Source organism: Hyla sarda, unplaced genomic scaffold (genome assembly GCF_029499605.1).
Source record: "Hyla sarda isolate aHylSar1 unplaced genomic scaffold, aHylSar1.hap1 scaffold_71, whole genome shotgun sequence".
NCBI lineage: Eukaryota > Metazoa > Chordata > Amphibia > Anura > Hylidae > Hyla > Hyla sarda.
The window spans coordinates 527,970-550,981 of record NW_026610729.1 but is presented as its reverse complement, the minus strand read 5'-3'; the positions used below and the strand labels follow the sequence as shown (position 1 = coordinate 550,981).

General features: G+C 45.3%; 1 protein-coding gene across 1 annotated transcript in view; it reads left to right on the top strand.

The window, feature by feature from the left end:
• Nucleotides 1-23,012, top strand: part of LOC130344236 (proteasome subunit beta type-7-like) — an 86,143-nt gene that overhangs the window by 34,500 nt on the left and 28,631 nt on the right. The gene's annotated exons all lie outside the window — the stretch shown is intronic.

Below are 23,012 nucleotides of genomic sequence, written 5' to 3'. Positions count from 1 at the left end.
GTCCTTGCTTATCACTGCTGCTTCCTGTGACACATTGACCCCACAGGACCTGCCCGCTTGGCCAGTCCCTAGCGGCAGTGGTGTCCAGTGATAGGCTGACCGGACAGGTCCTGCTGAGAAGACTCTTTACACGAACCTGAGAAGACTTGTCACAGGAACCTGGAAGAAGCTGCTTAATGGAACTGAGGCGCCAGATGGAAATGCTGTGGTTTTTATGCCTGAATTTGCGCTCTGAAAACTTACAACATTTTCTTATGTAAATTCACAGCAGAAGAAATTTGCACCAAGTTTTATTGTGGCGCAGGTTCGTGGTGGATTCTGATGTGAAAGTCTAAAATGTCAAATGTTTTAAGCTTTTCCACAGCAATATCTACAACAAGACATTTCATTGCAGATTTTGACCCCCCCCTTCTTCAAAAGTAAATTGATGTGCTGAAATTCCTGCAACTTGTAGATGAAATTTGTTAGAGTAGTCCAGTGGTGAAAAACTTATCCCCTATCCTAAGGATAGGGGATAAGTTTGAGATTGCGGGGGGTCCGACTGCTGGGGCCCCCTGCGATCTCTCTGTACGGGGGGCCAGGCTCTCCGGCCAGATAGCGAGTGTCGACCCCTGCACGAAGCGGTGGCCGACACGCCCCCTCAATACATCTCAATGGCAGAGCCGGAGATTGCCGAAGGCAGCGCTTCGGCTCTGCCATAGAGTTGTATTGAGGGGGCGTGTCGGCCGCCGCTTCGTGCGTAGGTCGACACGCCCCCTTCCTGCGGGCTGTCGGGGCTCCGTACAGGAGATCGCGGGGGGGCCCAGCGGTCGGACCCCCCGCAATCTCAAACTTATCCCCTATCCTTAGGATGGGGGATAAGTTGTTCACCACTGGGTCACCACTGGACTACTCCTTTAATATCTCACCCACTTTATCGTACTGTGAGATGAATTTTCCGCCTGCACTTTTTCCACTGAAAACCCTCAGCGTATTCTGGTATTTTCTACAGCAGACATGTTGCAGGGGCTGATGGGTGTCGTATCGCTATCAGGTAGGACCTAAGCATTAAGTGACAGGTGACAATGATCTATAGCTAGTGAAAATGGAAGCAATAATACACAGATCGTGTTTCCCTTGCACCTACCCCATCAGCGCATGACCCAAGAAATAGGCTGATGTGAAAAACCTTTTAAAACGTTTCCATGGTAACATGATGACGCTTCTGTGTGTGTGAGTAGTGCGGCAGTGAAGAACTGTGCCAGGGAGCGGAGCATGGCTAGGTCAGTATCACAACTATCTAGGCCTGTGCTGCCCCCCAGTGGCAGCTGTGTACTTTACTGAGATTATTAGATAAATGAGAAAACTTCAGTCCGGTTATATTTGAACAGGTAAATTCTCATTCCTCCCTTATCTGCCATCAGACTGTATACTAGGCTCTGTCCAGATATTATTAGACTTGCGTAGTCTGAAGAGTTGGTGTTATTGGGTAGCATTTGGGGATTGGGGTAAGCATCCAGGCCTACTTTTTAGATTCATTCCAAACAGGTAGGTCTGTATAGTCATAAGGGAAATAGCAACACTTTACTACTATATGTTCCCTATAGAGATCCTGAGCAGAACGATGCATTCAGGTCAGATTACATATTAGACAGTGATGGAAACTGCTGAAACGTCTGAAAATTTTAGTGTTTCCCAATTAGGGTGCCTCCAGCTGTTGCAAAACTACAACTCCCAGCATGCCCGGACAGCCTTCGGCTGTCCGGGCATGCTGGAAGTTGTAGTTTTGCAACAGCTGGAGGCACCCTTGTTGTAAAATACTGCCTCAGGGACTGATCCTGGGAAAGGGTACGTTCACACGAGCGGATTTACAGCGTATTTTACGCTGGGGATCCGCTGGTGAAGGCCCGCTATATGCTGTCTTTACATGTGCCTGCTCGTAGCGGCAATATGAGCAGAGACACTGCGATGTGCGAGTTGCAGTATGCTCTCACATCGCGGGAGCTCTCTGCCTAGCTCAGAGCAGGGAGAGCGACCGCGATGTGCGAGTACGCCGCGCACATCGCTGCAGTGTGTCTGCTCGTCGTGGTGTATTGCCTCTACAAGCAGGCACATGTAAAGACAGCATAGAGCGGGGCCTTCACCAGGGGATCCGCAGCGTAAAATACGCTGTAAATCCCCTCGTGTGAACGTACCCAATGGAGAGGACATACCTCTACCTTTTGCATGGTGTTCCCTTCACTGTCAGTTTTTCGCACGGCAGGGTGGCCGGCGCCTTTGTGCTAGGATAACTGGAATAACTTTGTGCCCCCCCTCCTTCTTAGGTCAGAGGTCAGTATGTTAGCATAATTTAGAGTTTATCTTTAAATGGGTTATCCTCATATTCTAAAGCAGTGTTTCCCAATCAGGCTGCTTCCAGCTGTTGCAAAACTACAACTCCCAGCATGCCCGGACAGCCACAGGCTGTTCACTAATGCTGGCAGCTGTAGCTTTGCAACAGCTGGAGGCACCGTGGCGGGAAAACACTGTTCTAAAAGGAATGGCATATGTGTAGTAAATCATTATATTCCTTAAACAGTTTTTTGTGGCATATTTCCTTAGAATTATGTGTTGTGAGTTTATTTTTTTTGTTATCCCTCCTGGAACTATGGGACAACTGGATGTTACCATTCATCCTGCCGGTGGGGTGTGTCTTGTCCCTACACAGTGAGAGTGGGTTCACACTACGTTTTCTCCCATACGGGAGCGCATACGGCAGGGGGGAGCTAAAACCTTGCGCTCCCGTATGCCTTCGTATGCGCTCCCGTATGTCATTCATTTCAATGAGCCGGCCGGAGTGAAACGTTCGGTCCGGTCGGCTCATTTTTGCGCCGTATGCGCTTTTACGACCGGACCTCAAACCGTGGTTGACCACAGTTTTAGGTCCGGGGGAAAAGCGCATACGGCGCAAAAATGAGCCGACCGGACCGAACGTTTCACTCCGGCCGGCTCATTGAAATGAATGACTTACGGGAGCACATACGAAGGCATACGGGAGCGCAAGGTTTTAGCTCCCCCTGCCATATGCGCTCCCGTATGGGAGAAAACGTAGTGTGAACCCAGCCTGACACTGTCCAATCGGTGCTAAGTGGCGGGACACACATACTGTTGACAAGGGAATGGTAGCATCCAGTATGTTTATGCTTTTCCAGGAGGAATAACAAAGGAACAGCAGAATGTAGACTTTTCTTACATAACATTGCTGCAGTGTCTTTACTAGAGCAACTATTAAAGGGGTACTCCCCTGGATTTTTTATTTTTTATTTTTTTTACATCCACTGGTGCCAGAAAGTTAAACAGATTTGTAAATTACTTCTATTAAAAAATCCTAATCCTTCTAGTATATATCAGCTGCTGTATAATACAGAGGAAGTTCTTTTCTTTTTGAATTTCCTTTCTGTCTGACCACAGTGCTCTCTGCTGACACCTCTGTCCGTGCCAGGAAATGTCCAGAGCAGGAGAGGTTTGCTATGGGGATTTGCTTCTACTCTGGACAGTTCCTAAAATGGACAGAGGTGTCAGCAGAGAGCACTGTGGTCAGACAGAAAGGAAATTAAAAAAGAAAATAACTTCCTCTGGAACATACAGCAGCTGATAAGTACTGGAAGGATTAAGATTTTTGAATAGAATTAATTTTCAAATCTGTTTATCTTTTTGGCACCAGTTAATATAAAACATTTTTTTTTTCCAGTGGAGTACCCCTTTTAAGTAAGGAATATAAGTGTTAAGACATGTCAAAATGCTGGATTATGGGAAGTTTATGATTTATTACAAACTCTTCGGATAAAATCTCCAAAATACCATAGTTTGAAACTCTAGTGCTATTGTGTAATCCAGTGTTTCCCAACCTGGGTGCCTCCAGCTGTTGCAAAACTAAAACTCAGCATGCATGGACAGCCTATGGCTGTCTGGGCATGCTGGGAGTGGTAGTTTTGCCATAGCTGGAGCTACCCTGGTTGGAAAACAATGGTCTAAACCTTTTTGTATCTGCAATCAGTCCATCACGACTTTGCATGCAGAAAATGCGCAACATGTAACCGCAGCAGCAATGTGGATGGAATTGGGTAAAACATTTATATAATCCGCTGTCAAGTCTGTACCAAAATCCACAGTTTAGTGCAGATTTCCTGCTGTGGATTATAGCGCAGACATGCAGAGGATTTTCATCCGGTTTGCTGGAAAAGGTGGATACAGTCCTAGGGGAGTCTCGCTCTTCTCTACTTAAAGGGGTCCAAAGGATAGGGGATAAGATGTCAGATCGCGGGGTCCTGCCGCTGGGGACCCCTGGGATCTCCGCTGCAGACCCCCGCTACCATTACAATACAATAAGTCTATGGGAGGGGGGGTGGTGGCCAATCACGCCCCCTCCCATAGACTTGAATTAAGGGGGTGGCCCGTGATGTCATGAGGGGGCGGAGCCATGACGTCACAATCTTCCGGCCCCTGTATTGCCGATCCTTATGCACAGAGCAAGTTTGCTCTGTGCAGTAATGATAGCGGGGTGCTGCAGCGGAGATCCCGGGGGGACCCCCACTATCTGACATCTTATCCCCTATCCTTTGGTTAGGGGATAAGATGCTAGGGGCGTAGTACTCCTTTAACATGTCAGGATAAAAGGGGTTATCCTGGCTTTGAAAAACACAGCTGATTTCTTCCATAAACAGCACCACCCCTGTGTTTAGGTTGTGTGTGGTATTGCAGCTCAGTTAGGCTATGTTCACAAGCCAGAATTTCTGCATGGAATTCTATATGAATATATAGCCAATACATTGAATTTCTGCTGCAGGAATTCCATTGAAGTGAATGGGCAATTAATTTCTGCAGAATTCCATGCAAAAATGCAGTCTTACATTGCAGAGAATGGAGCCAAGGTGTAATACCACACACATCCTGAGGACAGGTGCGTTTTTTGGATTCCTGGATAACCCCTTTGTCTATATTTATATGCCCCTATATAACTCTGCTGGTGGAGACATAAAGGATGACTCAGTGGCCACATTTATTTATTTAAATTTTTTCGGATTTTTCGACAATGCAGATTGTACTGGTTAACCTTTCCCCTGCCAGGAGCTGTGCACCAAGACAAGGAAGAAGAAAAAAAAAAAAGCGCGTTAATATTCATAGCGAGCGTTACCACCACCATGGCTCGGTGCCAATCTCAAACTGCGCTTCTAAGTCCTTTTACATACTCCGTAAATAATTGATGGATTCGCCTGCCATGTTTCAAAAAGATGTCCTGCTCTACAGCCTCCACGCAAATGAATGGCGAGCGCGCAGGTTTTTTTTATTTTTTTTTTTGCGCAGAAACAGTTTTGTATGTTATTATGAAATAATAACTGACACCAGAGTCCATTTGCTGATGGAAAGCTTTCTTATGTCTCGCAAGGGGATTCAAGAGATACTCCGTGCTTACTCAGGAGTGAAAGCATCAAATTAAAGTGTTTGTGCTGACAAAGGAGAAAATTTGGGATTTCAGCGAACGGTGCAAGATTGTGCGATTGCTCCTCGCGTCGGCTGCTGCAGCCCCGGCCAGGCCTTGTAATGAAATGCATGCATACAATTAAAGCCACTTGAAGTGTGTAGCTCGAGGATGTGTTCCGTCAGTCTCTGGTGACCACCGCCGCTCCCCGTACACCGGCTCCGTTTCATATTCATAAATCAGCTCTTCACACATTGGCAGCCCTGGTCCCACAGAGTAGGCAGGAGCATCGGGAGACCAGGCCTTGCAGCCAAGAACAGAAGTGAAAAATGATCCCACTTGATGGGGGCTCCCGGATTTACGGCTGGAAGGAAGAGCAAATTGAATAGCAATGAGGGTGTGTGAATAAGCACCTTGTCAGGAGATCTGACACTGACAGATGAGAAGGTTCACCGATAGAGCTTCCACCCTGCACTGTGGCTTAGAGGTCCTGCATGCTGGGGAAGGGGATGACTTCTAGGCAGCGGGGCAATACATCTTTCTTTTGTATCGCAGGCTATCGGGGGGACATCATGTGTTGGTCTGATGACTGTAGCGGAGAAAAATAGCAAGCGCTCTCCTGGGGCTTTAAGGTTGTTTCCATGTGAATGGAGAACTTTTTTTTATTTTATTGATGCCTTGAGAGGTGTTTATATACTAGAAACCTCTAGACCAGCGTATTACTGCTATCCATTCTCTGCTAGCCAGGCCTTGAAAAGAAAAGGATTGAAGGGGAAGGATTTTGGCAGAAATGCAGTAGGGAAAGCACTTTGAATGGGACAAGGGCCAGTGTTTGCCAACTAAGGTGCCACCAGCTGTTGCAAAACTACAACTCCCAGCATGCCCGGACAGCCTTCGGCTGTCCGGGCATGCTGGGAGTTGTAGTTTTGCAACAGCTGGATGCACCATGGTTGCAAATACTATATTAGGCCCTGAAATGCATGGCCAAACTAGTGACTGTCTGGTGTATCATCTAATGGGGTTTCATGCATTGGAAAATATATACACAGATTTTTTTTATTTTTATTTTATTTATGGAAAATATCGGCACATAATCTTTTTATGTATATGTGTGTATATGTATATGTATGTATGTATATATATATATATATATATATATATATATATATATATATATATATATATATTATGGCACGCTCTTCAGACTTCACACAGGGAAAGCCAGAGATTAGCTCCATGGAAGGACAATGGGGATCGACCTTGTGCAGATCTATGGAACAGGTCCGTAATGCGATTTCAAGGGTCAGCCTTGGATTCCTGCACGTTGTGTTTTTCAGTAATATGCAAACCTATAACTAGTAGAAAAGAGGGATATTGTGATCCCACTCTATAGGGTTCTAGTGAGATTTGGAAAACTAGGGGGCGCGGTGGCAGTTCCTGAGGGAGGTCACATTTACATAAAAAGATAGTGATATTCCACAAAAAGATAATGATATTCCACAAAAATAGTGAAAAGTCGTAAGTATGAAACATCAGGTAAGACTTAAAGGGATTCTACAATTTATATATAAAAATATATAAAAAAGGAAATCCTACACTTTCTAATATACATGTATTCAAAAATTTTGCTTGCATATTTATTTTCTATACTATTGCAGTAGCCCCCCCTTTCCCTCTCTGCACAATAGAATGGAATAACCCATTATTTTCCAACCAGTGTTTCTCCAGCTGTTGCCAAACTACAACTCTCAGCATGCTGAGAGTTGTAGTTTGGCAACAGCTGGAGGCACACTGCTTGGGAAACAATGGTAGAACCCATAGATTAGTCTTGCGCAATGCATCCATGGGCTAACAGGACTCATTGTGTCATTTGTCATGTGACCTGCACATCGCACACCATGTAACCCTTTGACATCGGGGTTAGATGAGGTCCATGACATGAAGGAGCAGGAATAATGGAGCAATTATTATAGTTAGTCGTACAACTACTTTAATATGAATGCATTTATCTGTTAAAAATAACTATAAACAAAACATGATGGTCTCTAGGTGAGGTTGTCGTGTTTTTTTTAACTGGGGGAAAAAAACACATTGCACAGAGGAGACAGTGATAAGAATATATAAGCTGCTTCTGCACTGACAGACGTGATGCTGAGACCCTGCAGTTGGTATTAGAGTACTTGTCACCAAACTAAACTAAGCAATATATTGTTCCTTATGACATTATAAGACACTTTGCTATTTACTTGCTGCTAAAATTCTCAACCCTTATGTTTTTAAGGTGACTGAATAAAATGTCCACTAGGTGGCTCTGTCCTGTTTCCTGCCACAAGTCAAACCGTTAGTTTGGTCTCCTCCCGGCCTAGGAGGAGACCAAACTCAGTGCGTGCGGGGTATGGCGAGGCACAGCTCTGACAGGCTTCAGGGATGTCGCCCCTTCTGGGGAACGCCCACTTTCTCCTGCCGGGAGATAACACAATGTGAACAAAGGAAAAAGTATGATACAAAGATTTTTGAAGTTTTGAAAATTTAAGGGCAGAAGGGGTGTTAGTAGTTATGGAATATAATCTGAGTTAGTTCATAAAAAAATGGTTTGATGACAGGTGGTAATCTTTAGGGTGTGTTCCCACAGGGCGTATACGTAGCGTATTTGACGCTGCGCAAAATTTATGGCAGCGGCGGGAAATACGCTGCGTATTCCTTGCTCACTATATACACAGGGCTTTCTGGTGGCAGCCCTATGTGTGTAGTGAGTTTTGGAGGCGGGGCCATGTGCCGGCGTGTCTGTGACGCGCAACTCCGCCTCCAAAACTCACTACACGCATAGGGCTGCCGCCGGAAAGCCCTGTGTGTATAGTGAGCAAGGAATACGCAGCGTATTTCCCGCTGCTGCCATAAATTTTGCGCAGCGTCAAATACGCTGCGTATACGCCCTGTGGGAACGCACCCTAAGGCTAAGTTCTCCTTCTAAATATAATACTACTATAATCTATCTTAGATATGTGGTTTTTAACTAAATATGTCACATGATGTGTGTGGTGAGTCACATGACTGTTCATGGAATGTGCTTTTGAGGACTAACCTAATGAAAGGAATGTGATCAGAATTTTTAAAACCTGTATATTAGAAAATTATGAGATTTCCTATACTATACATAATAAAGACGAGAAATAAAAAGTGGACGACCCCTTTAAGGACTCAGCCCATTTGGGCCTTAAGGACTCAGACAATTTTATTTTTACGTTTTCATTTTTTTCCTCTTCGCCTTCAAAAAAATCATAACTCTTATATTTTCATCCACAGACTAGTATAAGGGCTTGTTTTCTGCATCACCAGTTGTCCGTTGTAATGCCATCACTCACTTTACCATAAAATGCATGGCGGAACAAAAAAAAATACTATTTGTGGGGAAATGAGAAAGAAAACTGCAGTTTTGCAAAATTTTGAAGATTTCGTTTTCACGCCGTACAATTTACGATAAAAATGACAATTAAAATACAATACAATTAAAATGATACCCATGATAATATACTTTGCTATTACTGTTGCGCTTTAAAAAAAATTGCAACATTTTTAACCAAATTAGTACATTTAAAATCCCCCTATTTTGAAGACCTATAACTTTAATTTTTTTCATATAAGCAGCGGTATGAGGGCTCATTTTTTGCGCCGTGATCTTTACTATTTATTGATACCATATTTGCTTATACAAAACTTTTAATACATTTTTTATCAACTTTTTGGGGGAATAAAATTTTATAAAAAAGCAGCAATTGGAAAACATTTTTTTTATGTTCACGCCGTTCACCGTACGGTATCATTAACATTTATATTTTAATAGTTCGGATATCTACGCATGCGGCGATACCAAATGAGTATAAAAATATTTTTTTACACTTTTTGGGGGTGAAATAGGGAAGATGGGACCATTTACGTTTTTATGGGGGAGGGGGGGGGGTTCAAATTTTTTTTTTACCCCCACGTTGCGATTTGAACACATTTTTTGACGCAATTTTTCTGAAATCATTGCATTTTCCTTTTTTGTCTAAGATTATGCACTAGGTGGTAAATATTTAAAGATAAATATAGATATATGCACTCAGGTTTTCTTGGGGTATTTATTTTTTATTTTTTTTTACACCACACAGCCTAAGTACCTTCTGTGCTCCCCCGCTGTCTTCGGTAATGCTGGTCCTAGTCTCTGGTGCTTTTATCTTCCAGGATCTCGGGGCTAATAGGTCAATTGCCTGCCACTCTGCTTATCCCTGACCTCAGTGGTGTCCCTCCTCAGACACGGATTGGCTGAGTGGCAATTGACATATTGGGCCTAGCCCCAGTCTCAGCTGCGCTCCCCTTTCTGGTACCTGGGCCCAAAATGTCACGTTGCCACCCAGCCACTGTGGCCAGGGATTGGCTGAGCGGCAATTAACCCCTAGCACCCAGGAATGAAGAGCACTGGAGATGGGGAGCAGCGTTACCAATTGGAGCAGGTAAGGTATTTAAAAGTTTGCAAAGTCCCCTGTAGTCTGGAGCTACACGCACTCCATATGGACCCCATATGCTGGAGCTGTTCTCTCCTAGAAGCTACCGTGTTTCTCCGAAAATAAGCCTGGGTCTTATATTAATTTTAGTCCCAAAAAACACACTAGGGCTTATTTTCAGGGTAGGGCTTATTTATTTATGGGGGGCTGTAGCAGTGTGGAGGATGGAGGGGCTGTAGCAGTGTGGAGGATGGGGGGGCTGTAGCAGTGTGGAGGATGCCGCACCCCCCCCCCCCCATCTTCAACAGCCCCCCATCCTCCCACAGACCCCCATCCTCCACACTGCTACAGCCCCTCTCATCCTCCACACTGCTACAGCCCCCCATCCACCCCTTCCCCCGTCGTCCTCCACACTCCTACAGTGCCCCCCCACCCCTCAGCCATAATAAACTATCATACCTTACACCTTCATACCGTACGGAAGCTGCAGCTCTTGGTGGCGGTGGGACCTCCTTCTGTTGCTTAGCAGCCGGGGGCAGGGACATGTCCGTGACGTTGGCCGTGCATACGCGCCAATGTTTTAAAGTGACAGCGTCCCTGCCCCCGGCTGCTAAGCAACAGAAGGAGGTCCCGCTGCAGCTTCCGTACGGTATGAAGGTGTAGGATACTTAGATATGGCAGTTTTTTCCAACCAAAGGCTGTCCGGGCATGCTGGGAGTTGTAGTTTGGCCACAGCTGGAGGCACCCTGGATGGAAAAAACTGAGATATGGGACCAGCCAAAGGAGGACGGGGGGTCGGGTCTGCGGGCATTACTGACGGGCACAGTCCGGATCTGGACCGTGGTTCGCCAGTTGATTACCCCTGGCCTAGGTCTTATATTGCAGCCCACCCTGAAAATACTGCTAGGGCTTATTTTCGGGGTAGGGTTTATTTTTGGGAAAACACGGTACACGTCTAGGTAAGAATGTTTGATTAATAGCATCCACATTTTCATATACATCTGTAAGAAAGTTGTATATGGAGGTAAATTCTAGCCAGGTAGAAGTCACTGGGTGTCTGTTTACAGCTATAATAAGATCATATGCATTGAGGGTACACCACCCCTCCAAAGGTGTGTGAAGTGGGCTTACTTTGTTGTTCTTATGTCTTCCATTGTCCCGATTGGATGCATGATGGCATATCTAGACAATAGTTCAGTAGTTCATAGCACCTTTATCAGATCAGTGAGTATATGGAGTACTTGAAATATGCCTAATCTATTAAATATGTCATATCTGTATCTAATACCTGTCCGTGTCATTGCTGTGCTCCAGGTCAGGGGCTCAGTTTATTCTCTTGGGGCTTTTCATTTTGGGATCTTTGTCAGCACTAGATTTTTGATAACCTATAATGGATCCCTATAACCTCTGAACGCTGCCCTTCTGTACTGATTGTAGTAGGTAGCCCGTCATAGAGGAACCCTGTTCTATGAAATGTTGGTCCTACATCTAGTTTATGGTGGGGTTCTTCCTTCTGGCAGCCCCAGCATTTACACCGGATAACTTGTTTCCTATTGGAATGCTTTAGCTCGTGGTTACACAGGGCTACATAACCAAAGTGATCCAAGCTGTTACTTTTCAGCAGAGCTATTTTTTTTCTTTGTTACAGTGTCTTTCATCTCTCCATGGGGATGCTCCAGCATGTCTCTTTGAAATCTTTTCTTTCGCAAGGGCTCCTGGCTCAGATAAATACACATTGTCTACTATCCGCTATGAGTTGTATGAAACGCTCCAACTTTCTTAGGAACATTGCTTAAAAGTGTAAACTGAGCTGATGGTTAACTCCTTCTATGCTTTGCCCTCTCGGGCTGTAATAAGTCTCTTTCCATCTTTGTGTTTCGTTTTTGGAGCATAAATTTGCTTATGGGATAAAAAAAAAAAATGTATGTGTTCTAAGAATATACAGTCATGGCCGTAAATGTTGGCACCCCTGAAATTTTTCATGAAAATGAAGTATTTCTCACAGAAAAGGATTGCAGTAACACATTTTGCTATACACATGTTTATTCCCTTTGTGTGTATTGGAACTAAACCAAAAATGGAGGAAAAAAGCTAATTGGACATAATGTCACACCAAACTCCAAAAATGGGCTGGGCAAAATGATTGGCACCCTTTCAAAATTGTGGAAAAATAAGATTGTTTCAAGCATGTGATGCTCCTTTACCTGGGGCAAGTAACAGGTGTGTGCAATATAAAAATCACACCTGAAAGCAGATAAAAAGGAGATAAGTTCACTTAGTCTTTGCATTGTGTGTCTGTGTGTGCCACACTAAGCATGGACAACAGAAAGAGAAGAGAACTGTCTGAGGACTTGAGAACCAGAATTGTGGAAAAATATCAACAATCTCAAAGTTACAAGTCCATCTCCAGAGATCTAGATTTGCCCATGCCCACAGTGTGCAACATTATCAAGAAGTTTGCAACCCCTGGCACTGTAGCTAATATCCCTGGGCGTGGACGGAAGAGAAAAATTGATGAAAGGCGTCAATGTAGGATAGTCCGGATGGTGGATAAGCAGCCCCAAACAAGTTCCAAAGATAGTTCGTGCTGACACTGATGCTCCCTGAGCCTTCAGGACAGCTTGAATATCAGTTGACATTTAAATTAAATGAAACGCTGGAGAACCAGAAGGATCCCACTGCTACATTTTTCCAAAATGAACTTGAATAAGCCAAAATCCTTCTGGGAAAACATCATGGGGGAGATTTATCAAAACTTGTGCAGAGGAAAACTTGCCCAGTTGCCCATAGCAACCAATCAGATTGCTTCTTTCATTTTTATGAAGGCCTGTGAAAAATGAAAGAAGCAATCTGGTTGCTATGAGCAACTGGGCAAGTTTTTCTCTGCACAGGTTTTAATAAATCTCCCCCCTTGTGTACAGATGATACCAAGATAGAGCTTTTTGGTAAAGCACATCATTCTACTGTTCACCGAAAAGGGAATGAGGCCTACAAAGAAAAACATAGTACCTACAGTGAAATATGGAGGTTCAATGATGTTTTGAGGTTGTTTTGCTGCCTCTGGCACTGGGTGCCTTGAATGTGTACAAGGCATCATGAAATCTGAGGAGTACCGACAGATTTTGGGTCGCACTGTACAGCCCAGTGTCAGAAAGCTGGGTTTGCGTCCGAGATCCTGGTTCTTCCAGCAGGACAATGACACCAAACATATGTCAAAAAGCACCCAGAAATGGATGGCAACAAAGCGCTGGAGAGTTCTGAAGTGGCAGCAATGAGTCCAGATCTAAATCCCATTGAATACCTGTGGAGAGATCTTAAAATTGCTGTTGGTAAAAGGCACCCTTCCAATAAGAGAGACCTGGAGCAGTTTGCAAAGGAATTGTGGTCCAACATTCCGGCTGAGAGGTGTAAGAAGCTTATTGATGGTTATAGGAAGCGACTGATTTCAGTTATTTTTCTAAAGGGTGTGCAACCAAATAATTAAGCGTACCAATCATTTTGTTCAGCCCATTTTTGGAGTTTGGTGTGACATTATGTCCAATTTGCTTTTTTTTTCCCCTACCTTTTTTTGGTTTAGTTCCAATACACACAAAGTGAATAAACATGTGTTACATGTGTTACTGCAATCCTTTTCTGAGAGAAATCCTTAATTTTCTAGAAAAAATTTAGGGGTGCCAAAACTTACTGCCATGACTGTAACTGCAGAAAATGTTACAACACAACAAACCAAATACTTCTTACTGTCAAAACCTCCACCACTCTGGCCTCAGTGGTCTTGCCAGTCCAATGCTTGCCACCCCCATAAGAAAGCGGACTTCAGATAGCGGAAAGTCAAGTATTGGACATTCCACATCCTGCATGCCCAATCTTTTTCTCCCCTTACCTTTGTTCCTACAGGAGTCTGGAGGCCCCCATACAAATTAGATCAATGTTTTCCAACCAGTGTGTCTGCAGCTGTTGCAAATCTACAACTCCCAGTATGCCTGGACAGCTGTCCGGGCATACTGGAAGTTGTTGAATTACAAGAGCTAGAGGCACACTGGTTGGAAAACACTGCATTAGATTGTTAACCAGTTCCACTTTCTGGAATACCCCTGAGGCTAGGTTCTCACTGAAGAATTGCCAAAGATAGGATAGCAATGTTTGCAGATCGTATCCCGCCTAAAGAATGGACAAAACTATTCTTTTGCCAGCAGAATTTCAGTGGTGTAACATCCTCCACTGAAATTCCATAGTGTGCACTGTGAGACGGAATCCCATTGCCAGCAACTGGATTCTGCTGCCCTAGAATTTCCGACCAAAATTCCTAACACTAATTCAGGTCAGAAATCCTGTAGTGTAAACCTAGCCTAAGTGTTTGGTTTATCTAATTGATAAAACACCATGGACGAGTCTGTTCCATTATGTTATGCCCACCCCAGGCCCTGCAAGGTAAGTTTTGTCTCTTTAGTGTTATTTGGTGTATATATATATATATATATATATATATATATATATATATATATATATATAATATACTGCTTTTTGAATACTTTCCTAATACCTGTGGTATTTCTTTATTGGGGGGGGGGGGGGGAGGATACCTGATATCTAATACTATGCTTTTATTGTAGAGGATAGTAGGGCTGCACGATTTGGGGGAAAAGTGCGATTGTGATTATGGAGGTTAATATTGCGATATAAGGAATAAATTGTGAAACCCCCCATTTCATGTCCAATTCCCTCATTACATCTTTTGTATAATTTTTTTTTTTTTTAAAGTGTTCGATATATTCTGCAGCCCCAATAAAAGTTTAGATACATATTTTCCTATACATCTTAAGAGTTTAGGACTACAAAGACTGGAGGTTTGCATAATTTATTAAATAAGACTTTTATTATAAGAATGTAATAATCTGTTTCTCCTCCTCCTTGTTATTATGGAGGGAGGTTGGTGCTGTTGGATCTCTTGGCTCTTGGTCTTTATCTCTAGAGTTGCTACAGTTCTAGTTGCTCCAGTAGTAAATTCCGGGGTGTGATGTGATATTCCAACTCCAAAATAGTTATCTTAAAGATAAAATGGAAGCTTTGGGCTGCTTCTGAGCGGTTTGCAGTGTGGACAGGTGACTTGGGGGGGGGGGGGGGTGTTTATGATGTACATCTATGTGAAAGCTTTTGGTTAGGGGGCATTTGACCTAAAAACATGATAAAATGCTGCTGCAGCTTATTTTGTTACATTTCTTAAGTATATTCAGTCAGGTCTCTTTAATGCTTTCAGTCACTAACCATAGTGTCAATATACATTTTTAACTAACCTTTACTTTGTCTATTGATTACACTAAAACCTGCTTAACTGCAGTGTTCCATGAGCCCTCTGGCAGAGAACAGGTTAATGGCGGCCGGTTTGTTGATATAGATTTTGCCGGACGTGCATTTAAAATTCCCCAAAGCCTCCTTCGTTCATGCACAGAATAAATAACACCACCTATAATAGACTCTCATTGCCCACCACATGTAGGACAAGCCATCGCTGGGTACACTGTTAAAACCTGCTCCGGCTTTAGTGGTGATGTATGAGCCTCTGTAAGGGTAATGATCCTAAACCGCAGCGATCTCGTGTAACAGCAGTATCTGTCATATTCATTGGGATTACCACGCTCATTGATTTGTGTCTGTAAATCTGCAGTCCCTACCCTTTAAATTTGATCTCTAATTGGGCCTCCTTAAATGGTTGATACCGGGCTAGTGTGTATATCCTCGGAGCGCTGTCACAGGCAGCGGCTCTCCTCCCATTATACATTCTGCAGATTTGATGGAATCAGCAGGACTCCTCATTTGAAACAGTTTAATCGTCTCCTCTATCCTCACGTTAAACCATTGAGGTGGTCAAGCGATGCACACAAATCATCCTAAATGGAAAATATAGCTCTCTCTGTGACCCAGCTAAATAGATAGAGCTATGCAAAACAAGTTAAAAAGTAATAAATGCCAGAGGAATCTTTTAATTGGAATAAAAAATTAGACACAACTTTATTTCCTCGCCAATGCAGCGGCATTCCAGTATATTGCCATGGCATCAGCTGAAATGGTTTTCTAACATTACATTTTTTTTTTTTTTTTTTTTGCAAACTGATTATGCAGGCCCGACATAGCATTCTTGATATTGCCGAATTGCTTTTATTCACCCCTTTGGTGCACATAAATATATAGTGTTTGGCGTGAACATCAGGTTATGATGATAGCCCTTGTATGTACAGGGCGATTCAAAAAAAATGGTGCAAAATTATCCTCGGTATTCATAACCAAGAGAACATAACACACAATTATTAGGCTGAGAAGACACACTATATAGCCAAGACTTGTCTTTTTTTTAAAGTATTTTTTTATTCTGTAGGTCCACTCAATCGCAATGACTGGGATGTAAGATGTACCAAGACAATCACTAACAGGAAGGAAGAGTGCACCCGAGACCCATCTGGAGAAAAGCCCCACACCAATAGACAAACATAATCACTAGAGATGAGTGAACTTACAGTAAATTCGATTAGTCACGAACTTCTCGGCTCGGCAGTTGACTTATCCTGCGTAAACTAGTTCAGCCTTCAGGTGCTCCGGTGGGCTGGAAAAGGTGGATACAGTCCTAGAAAAGTCTCCTAGGACTGTGTCCACCTTTTCCAGCCCACCGGAGCACCTGAAAGCTGGACTAATTTATGCAGGAAAAGTCATCAACTGCCGAGCCGAGAAGTTCGTGACGAATCGAATTTACTGTAAGTTCGCTCATCTCTAACAATCACACATCCCAGTAACCCGGCCCCCTCCCTTAAAGAACAGCAGCCTGCTCAGGGATGTGGAATTCCTATCGCCCGACGCCCGGGACAAGCAGTTTCGGGCGCCGGGCAGGTGAATTTTTTCGGCCCTTAGCCCGCAGTCTGTATGGAGCGGGCTCCTGACTCGTGCCCGCTCCATACTCTGCAGCCCCTGGCTGTGGAAACTGGCGTCCTCTGAAGGCAGAGCAGGGGGAGTGGAGAAGCTGTGTACATCCTCACTCCCCTTGCTCTGCCTTCTTTCTGCAATGCAGACCTGCGGGGGGGGGGGGGGGGGGGGCAGATGAGGCGGCGTGGCTTCTTGCTCCCTGTGCAGACCTGTGTCCTCTGCCTTCGATCCCCCCCAGCTCTAGCTTCAGAAACGTTCGGAGAGCTGAGGGGAGGAGCGGACGCACGTCTGCACGGGGCGCAAGTTTCACACCGCCGCTAATATCCAGCATGTGGCGCTCAGAGGGGTGTATGGAGCGGGCAGGAGTCTGCGGCCCCCGGCTGTTTTCAGTCTGTATGGAGCGGGCTCCGGACTCCTGCCCGCTCCATACTCCGCAGCCACCGGCTGTTCTCAGTAGCCGGGGGCCGCCGCTAACCCTTTAGATCGCTGCTGTCAAAGCTGACAGCGGCTTCTAAAGGGACATGTGGATCACCCCCCCCCCCCTGCAGTGCGATCGTGAGGGGGCGATCCACTATGGAGGTAGCCGGAGGGCTTACCTATGCTGCCTGCTGTCCGGCTCTGTCATTGATAGATCCTGGCTGGACTAGGCTCTATCAATGGATCACAGAGCACACAGATAAATGGAGTTCAATAGAACTCTCCATCTGTATGAGGAATCTAATGATTCCTGCTATAAGTCTAATGGAAAGTGTATAAAAAAAAAAAAAGTTTTAATAAAAGTAAAAAAAAAAAACACACATTAACCCCTTTCATGTTAAAAGCTCAAATGACCACCTTTTGCTATATAAAAACATGCAAACATAATAAAAATTTACATTTAGTATCGCTGTGTGCATAATTGTACGACCTATTAAAATATAACATTATGTATCCCGTACGGTAAATGTATAAAAAAAAAAAAAAAAATACAAAACCACAGAATTGCAATTTTTATAATATTCCCAGAAAAAAGTTAAAAAGCAATTAAAAAGTCAGATCAATACCAAGATGGTACCGATACAAAAAATGATTATGGCGCAAAAAATGAGCCCTCATACAGCCTGGTATGCGAAAAAAAAGTTACAGGGGTCAAAAAATGGCAATTAAAAAAATTTCAAAAAAGTTCTGAATTTTTTTACATTTTTGTAAAACATGACATAAATTATATAACATCTGGTATCGCTGTAATCAGGTGGCCTAAAGTATGAAACTAACATGTTATCTCATCTACAAGGTAAATGGCGTAGAAAAGAAAAACCACCAAATCTGCTAAATTATCTTTTACTATTTCAATTTCACCTAATATATATATTTTGGTTCAGAGAATGTTATAGAACAATTAAAAGGTATCATTATAGTAGGTAGTAGGGATCAACCGATATCGTTTTTTAGGGCCGATACCGATAATCGGTGGAGGTTAGGGCCGATAGCCGATAACTTACACCGATATTCCGGTATAAGTTATCGGATATTTATCCCCCCTCGACACCGCTGCAGGTCATTGATTTAAAGCGGGCGCTTTAAATCAATGCACTGCAATGGCTTTTGCTGTGCCATAGGCCGCCGCCACCACCACCCGCTTCTCTCCCCCTACCTGTCAGGGTGGTCCGGGCCATCCATCCTTCCTTCCTGTAGTGTCCGGCGGCATTCCGGGTGGAGGGTGCACCGGTCCGGGCTGTCCTTCTTCTCTGGGGGTCATCTTCTCCACTCCGGGCAGGCTCTGGCCTAGTACGCTGCATAGACGCTGCTTCGCAGTGACACCCGTGCGCAGCGACGCACCTGACGTCACGGCGTAGCAGCGTCTATGCAGCGTACTAGGCCGGAGCCTGCCCCAAGTGGAGAAGAGGACCCCCGGAGAAGGACAGCCCGTACCGGTGCACCCTCCACCCGGAATGGCGCCGGACACTACTGGAAGGAAGGATGGATGGCCCGGACCACCCCCATTATGGGTAAGTTTATTTATTTTTATTTTTTTATTGACTCGAAGGGTGGGGGAGGGGCCCGACCGGTATAGCGGTACGGGCAAAAATCCATACCAGTATACCGTCCAGCACTACGGTGGGGGGTGCGACGCGGGGGGTCGGTCGCGGTGCGGGGGGGGGGGGGGGCATTATCGGCTTATCCGCAAGGTAATTGCTGATACCGATAATGCCCAAAATCGTGATTATCGGCCGATAATATCGGCCATACCGATAATCGGTCGATCCCTAGTAGGTAGTTATGGCTATTATAGGGTGAGGAGGAAAAAATGAGAGCGTAAAAGCGAAAATTGGCCCGGACAAGTGGATCGTCATGAGGGACAAGTAGATTTTGCTCCATTTTAATCTCGTGGGCACACCCCTGACTGCTATAGAAAACCTACTGGGACAATCCAGTCAGGTCAGCCGACACATCAAGTAAAAGCCAGGGGGTCCAAACCTAGTCAAATTTCTTCGGGCACTTACGACTCGCATACAGTGCCTGGTACAACGGGAGATATTTGTTAACCATATTCAGCCAATGAGACAGAGGGGAAGCATCCTTCCAAGTCAGTACTACCACAGAATAGCAAGAAGTGGATCAGCAGACGTCTATGCCAACCAGAGACCACTTCATTAACAACTCCCAGCACACTTCGGTATAACTTGACTCCATGAGAACCCCAGAAACTGGCCTCCTGTAACCCATGCAGGTGAGGTAAATGTACATTTCCCCACAAGAGTACCCTAGGAGATACAAGAGGCTGTGGGCATTTGCTCAACACCACAGACCACACTTTTTCGCTATTGTTTGTAGGGGAATAGGAAAGGAGGAGTGAGAGTGATACCTGTAGAGCGAATTAATGAGAGCTTCATAGGAACCCATAAGCGCTCCAGCCAAGGCAGTTGTCGCGTTTGACAGCTCCAGGTTGCTCCACGCTGCATAGACCAGTTGAGAGGCAAGAAAAGTTATATACATCAGGAGCAGCTAGGCCACCATGTTGTTTAGGAGCCTGACAGAGTCTGGGGGACTTTCCCTCCCAGTAGAAGGATCCCAGAGCACCACACAGTTTACTAAAACATTTCCTAGGGGGAACTATGGTAGCCAAATGGAAAAAGGTAAAGGAATTTAGGAAGGTAAATCATTTTAAATATACTGATCCTTCCGGTGAGGAAGGGAGGACCAGGCATTCAACCACTCCACAGTGGAGCACAAGAGCAGTTCCAAATTCAGGGACATATATTCCACCAGGAATACAGTAACCTCCACGCCCAGTTATCTAAAACAGGGAACCACTTGCACCCCTGCCGGAAGAAAGGAGGGAAGGAGGACTCCAGGTGAGAGTGCCATGAGAGAGGACTTAGCCCAGTTAACGAAAAAGGACGGTCCAGCCCAAGGTTGCAGGTAAAAGCAGTACTTTCTTAATTGGGTAATACTCAGACAGAACAAAAGCCGACGCGTTTCGGACCTACACCCGGTCCTTAGTCATGCCATGACTAAGGACCGGGTGTAGGTCTGAAACGCGTCGGCTTTTGTTCTGTCTGAATATTACCCAATTAAGAAAGTACTGCTTTTACCTGCATCCTTGGGCTGGACCGTCCTTTTTCGTTTGCTGCACACTCATGGTCAGGGACGCTGCTGATCAGGCCCGTGCACAGGTGCAGGTGGCGGAGGTGAGATGTCGGTTAGTCTACTCTGACTTAGTCCAGTTGACCTGCAAGCCTGAAATGGAAATCAACCGTTCAAGTAGGTCAAGAGACACTAGGGAACTCCCTGCATCCCCTAAATACACCAGTGTGTCATCTGCATATAGGGAAACCTTCTCCGCAATAGACCCCCTGGGAATACCACAGATAGTGGGATCTTTACTGATGGCCATTGTCAAAGGCTCAATCGCCAGAGCAAAAAGGAAGGGGGCATCCCTGCCTCGTCCCGCGACCCAGGAAGAAGGGAGCAGAAGCATCCAAGTTAGTGCGAATACGAGCCCTGGAGCTGTCATATAACAAACGGACCCAAGCACAGAATCGGGGACCAAACCCAAACGCACCCAGGACGTTCCACAGACGTGCCACAGCACTGAATCAAAGGCCTTATAAATATCCAGACTAACCACCACCCCAGTACGAAAGTATCTTCCACCGTAGAGACCCTGTGCTCCACCTCCTCAGTGCGCTCACATATTTTCTGGGTCTCATGGCGCAGAATAACAAATTCCTACCGCAGTTCATCTACTTTAGTCACCATTATTGATTGAGAGGATGTAAGGGCAGTCAAAAGTTAGAACTGCTGGTCCAGAGCAGCAGCATCATAACCAGGGGACAATTGCTGTTGGAGTCAAAGAACCCTCAAATAATGACAGAGGCGGATCAGGAGAGTCACCCCTAGGCCTGTCCGGTGGTCTGGAGAATTGACTTAGTGCTTTAGCCGCCTGCACGGATACTTTAGCAGCAAGCAGGGTCTGAGCACCAGCATCCTGGTGAGAAGGGCCGCAGGAACGGGAGGACCCATCATCAGAGGTCGGCAGAGAGGGCTCAGCATTCAGTTTTAGATTTTTTTTATTTCTGTGACTACCACAGCGGCCACCCATGGCTAGCAGGGTACACAGAGCAGGTAGAAAGGCACTAGTACGATAGTCCCAGGGTCACTGTTCTCCCCCAGAGGTCTTTACTGCAAGACAGCACAAGTCGCAGCAGTTATAGAGGTTTCCCTCAGGGTACTCACAAATGGCAAGGCAGTTGGCAGTCCAGGGAGAGCTCTCCTAGCATGTACAGGAGAACTCTGGTGAGGCACTACTAAGTGTAGGCAGGACAGCAGCAGGCAGCCTGAGATTGATGGCCAGAGAGAGGGTCCACAGGGAAATACTTCAGCAAGCAGGAGGAGACCGCAGCCACTCTGTCCCCCAGCAGTAGGAGCTTCCAGCAGGAGTGAACAGCCTATGCCGCACTTCACCTTCTCAGCAACCACCAGCCAACTGCAGCAGGAGTATCCACAGAAACCCGCAGAGGCCCCGCCCGTGAAGGCATAAGATGGCGCCCATCTCAGGGGGTGGCCGAAGACCCCGAATCCAGCAAGGCCAGGAGGGACTGAACCACCTCGCTCACCAACGCAGCCTGAACAAGCAGGACCGCGCCACCAGACTGCTGCCGCTGCACTGGAGCTTCACAGCACTACTCCGACTGGAATCAGGACTCCACAGGCTGCAGAAGCCGAATGCTCCCTGCACCTTCCACAGCCGCCAAGACCAGATAAGAGGCCTCACCGGAGATTCCCACCGGCCGTATCTACTTGCCCGATGACCAGCCGCGCAGGGTGAGTATATAAGGGGTAATTTGGCAGGGGTAGCGGGTGCTCCTACGGGATGCGTCCACTCACTCCGGCATTCAGGCCACGCCCCCCATCCAAGACTTGTCTATACATTACAGCTGTTCAGAGTGATTTCCATTGGTAACACGGTGGTAGTCAAGTTTTTCCCAGATGCGTGCCAGTGGGAAGGGGGCAGGGTCCCTACAGAAAGGAGCTTGGGTGTTGGATCTGGCGATCATTGAGGTCAGCGCAACATTGGCAATTTGTTTCCAGCACAGCCGATCCAATGTTCTTGTAGAGCTTTATTTAGTTTTCTGTAAACATCCAAATGTAAATGTTAAGGTGACCATCCTGCTGAAAGATGAATGTCTGCCAAACGTGGTCTATCTGTGGTATAAGCTTTACTTCAACGTGTCCAGATAGGTGATGCCAGTGACAGTATCCTCGGCAAAAAATAAGGGACCGTAGACTTGGCACCTGCTTATTGCACAGAACATGTTTACTTTTGGTACCCGATAAATGCACATGGGTTTTTTTGAGCCCTAAATTCAAAATTGAGTGTTCAGACTGCGACAGCTAGAACTAGTTGAGAGAAAAGCGCACTAAGCAAGACAAACTCTCCTGTACAATTTTTAAGTCTATGTTTTTGTCAGCCTCACTTTCTCCCTGCTCATTCTAAAAATTGGTCGGGGTCTTAACACTTATACCCCGACATATCAAAAATTTTGATAATACTCAAGGACTTAAAGCATACCTGTCATAGTGCAAAAAAAATAAAAAAAAAGGTGTTACTCAGTACCTAATCCTGATCATGTACATATCATTTTTGTGTCTAGGACCTATATATCCAGAGAAAAAAACATTTACCTGCTGCTGAGTTA